Source organism: Hyaena hyaena, unplaced genomic scaffold (genome assembly GCF_003009895.1).
Source record: "Hyaena hyaena isolate Hyena2069 unplaced genomic scaffold, ASM300989v1 scaffold_1501, whole genome shotgun sequence".
Classification (NCBI taxonomy): domain Eukaryota; kingdom Metazoa; phylum Chordata; class Mammalia; order Carnivora; family Hyaenidae; genus Hyaena; species Hyaena hyaena.
The window spans coordinates 101,780-105,278 of NW_024082133.1; the positions used below are offsets into that span (position 1 = coordinate 101,780).

At 37.6% G+C, this 3,499-nt stretch overlaps 1 pseudogene; it reads right to left on the bottom strand.

The window, feature by feature from the left end:
- Nucleotides 1–958: 958 nt before the first annotated feature.
- Nucleotides 959–2,698, bottom strand: LOC120225743 (annotated as a pseudogene).
- Nucleotides 2,699–3,499: the final 801 nt, after the last annotated feature.

Below are 3,499 nucleotides of genomic sequence, written 5' to 3' on the forward strand. Positions count from 1 at the left end.
ACTTCAGTTCCCAATGTCCTACTTTCAGTCATTTAAGGGACAGTATTGAAAATTATATATACAACTTGTTCCCCAAATGCATTATTTACTTTTATATAATTTTAACATTTTAGGTTTATTTATATACAATTCGGTTATTTATATGTATGTATATTTGAGTGTCACATCCAACCAATAATAGGTGACTTAATCCATAGCTTATATATTTTGACCACATGGAAAAATCCTGTATTCCCCTCCAGTTCATGATATCTACAGAGCACCAGTAAGAAGAACATTGTGAATATTGTGTGTGTGTGTGTGTGTGTGTGTGTGTGTGTGTTGGCAAACCAGCAATTGATTTAATTCCTTGTTTATTAAACAAGTATTATTGTGTGTCTTTAATGTGCCAGCTACTAGGAATATCAAGATGAATAAAACATGATTCCTGACACATTTACCATCACCATGGAACTCAATCAAATTGTTGAAATAAATACACAAATAAATAAAAACAGTGGAAAGTGTTGTGGATGGAGCAGGCATCATGTGGAGGAGTGGCAAGAAGAGATAGAGGGAAGCCCTTGAATTTCACATTCTTCACAGTTGAAAGAAGAGGGCAAGGCTTGAGCACTCCTGGGATATCAAACCTGAGGGTAAAGTAGTAAGCCAAGGAGATCGGAATTACAGGAAAGAAAAAGACAAAGTTCAAAAGACCTGAGAGATACTATCATCCTAGTCTTTAAGTTGCAATCATTTCACATGGGGATTGCAGGAATGCCTTGAAGATATTGGGGGTTTAGTTCCAGACCACCATAAAGCAAATATTGCAATAAAGTGAGCCAAACTCATTTGGCTTCTCAGTGTATTTAAAAGATGTTTATACTGTACTGTGGTCTATTAAGTGTGTGATAGCATTCTGTCTTTTAAAAAAATGTTCATCCCCTTAATTAAAAAAATAGTTTATTGCTAAAATATGCTAATCATTATCTGAGCTTTCAGCGAGTTGTAGTCTTTTAGCTGGCCGGAAGGTCTTGCCTTGAAATTGGTGGCTGCTAACTGATCAGGGTGGTGATTGCCAGGGGTGGGGGTGGCTGTGGCAATTTCTTAAAATAAGACAACAAAGAAGTTTGCCAAACTGATTGATTCTTCCTTTTATGAACGATTTCTCTATAGCAAACAATGGTGATTGAATCATTTTATCTACAGTAGACTTCTTGCAAAATTGGAAACAATTCTCTCAAACCCAGCTGCTGCTTTATCAAGTTTTATGTGATATTCTAAATCGTTTGTTGTCATTTCAACAGTATACACAGCATCTTCACCAGGAGTAGGTACCATCTCAAGAAACCACTTTCTTTGCTCATCCATAAGAAGCAACTCCTCATCCATTTGTATCATAAGGTTGCAGTGAGTTAGTCCCATCTCCAGACTCCACTTTTAATTTCAGTTCTCTTGCTCTTGCTACCATATCTGCAGTTATTTTCTCTGCTGAAGTTTTGATACCCTCAAAGTCTTATATGGGAGTTAGAATCCACTTCTTCCAAACTCCCATTCTTATTCATATTTAACTTCTTCCCATAAATCACAAATGTTCTTAATGAAATCTAGAATGGCAAATCCATTCCAGACGATTTTCACTTTACTTTGCCCAGTTCCACCAAAGGAGTCACTATCTGTGGCACCTATACCCTTATAAACTGTATTTCTTCAATAAAAAGACTTGAACATTGAAATGCCTCCTTGATCCCTGGACTGTGGAAATAATGTGTTATCAGGCATGAAAACAACATGACTCTCATTGTATATCTCCATCAGAGCCCTTGGGTGATCAGATGCATTGTCAATAAACAGTACTATTTTGAATGGAAACTTTTTTTTCCCCTGAGTAACTGTAGGCATAAAATACATAATGTTGTAAACAGATATGCTGTCATCCAGGCTTTGTGGTTCCATTTATAGAGCACAGATGAAGTAGATTAGGTGTAATTTTTAAGGGTCCAAGGATTTGGGAGATGGTAAATAAATGAGCACTGGCTTCAATGTGTAGTCACCAGCTGCATTAGCTCCAAATAGGAGAGTTAGTCTGTCCTTTGAAGCCAGGTATTGACTTCTCCTCTCTAGCTACTGAAGTCCTAGATGGTATCTTCTAGTAAAAGACTTTCATCTGCCTTGCAAATCTGTTGTTGAGTGTAATTAGCTTCATTAACAGTCTTCACTACATCTTCTGGATAACTTGCTGCAGCTTCCACCTCAGCACTCGCTGCTTTACCTTGTACTTTGATGTTATGTAAACAGTTTCTTTCCTTAAACCTTCTGAACCAGCCTCTGCTGGACTCGGACTTCTCTTCTGCAGCTTCCTCACCTCTTTCAGCTTTCCTAGAATTGAGGAGAGTGTGACCCTTGCTCTGGATTAGGTTTTGGCTTAAGGGAATGTTGTAGCTGGTTCGATCTACTATCCAAACCACTCAAACTTTTTACATATGAACAACTAACCTGATTCACTTTCTTATCATTCATGTGTTCACTGTAATAGCACCTTTCATTTTCTTTCAGAGCATTTCCTTTGCCTTCACTAATTTATTTGGCTGTTTGGTGGAGTTCTAGCTTTCAGCCTACCTTAGGGCAGGCCTTCCTCACTAAGCTTAATCATTTTCAGTTTTTTATTTAAAGTGAAAGATGTGTGACTCTTCCTTTCAGTTGAACACTTAGAGGCCATTGTAGGGTTATCGATTGGCCTAATTTTAATATTGTTGTGTCACAGGGAATAGGAAAGCCCAAGGAAAGGTAGAGAGATGGGGAGAAGGCTGGTAAATGGAACAGTAAAAACACATTCAACATGCATCTGTTTAGTTCACTGTCCTATATGGGTGTGGCTTGTGGTACCCAAAACAATTACAATAGTAACATCAAAGATCACTGATCATCATAACAAATTAATAATAAGAAGAAGAAAATTTGAAATACTCTCAGAATTACCAAAATATGACACAGAAACATGAAGTGTGTAAATGCTTTTGGAAAAATGGCACCAAGAGTCTTGTTTTGATGCAGGGTTGCCATAAACCTTTAATTTGTAAAAAACAAAGCAAAACAACAATGATGACTACAATAACCCCCCCTCAAAAAATCGGTAAAGCACAGTAAATCTAGTGCACTATAACGAGGTATGTCTGTACTTCAGTAGCTACCACAATATTCTCCCTCTATTCATCCATGTCTGTCTTCAGTACATTTTCTATGTAGTGGCCTGAGTAGTTCTATTAACACACACATGCATGCACACACACACATACACACACACTGAGTTCATGTGATTCCATGCTTATTGTCAGTGGTTTCCCATTGCTAGTAGAATAAAAGCCTAAATGTCATCTGCGAGGATCTTGTGATCTGGCTCTGTAATTTCATCACATACCATGTCATCCCTTGTTCTCTTTGTATTCAAGCTGCTTCAACTTTTTTCTAATCCTTACACTTGCAAGGATTCCACTTACACTTTTCTTCCCACCTCAGGGCA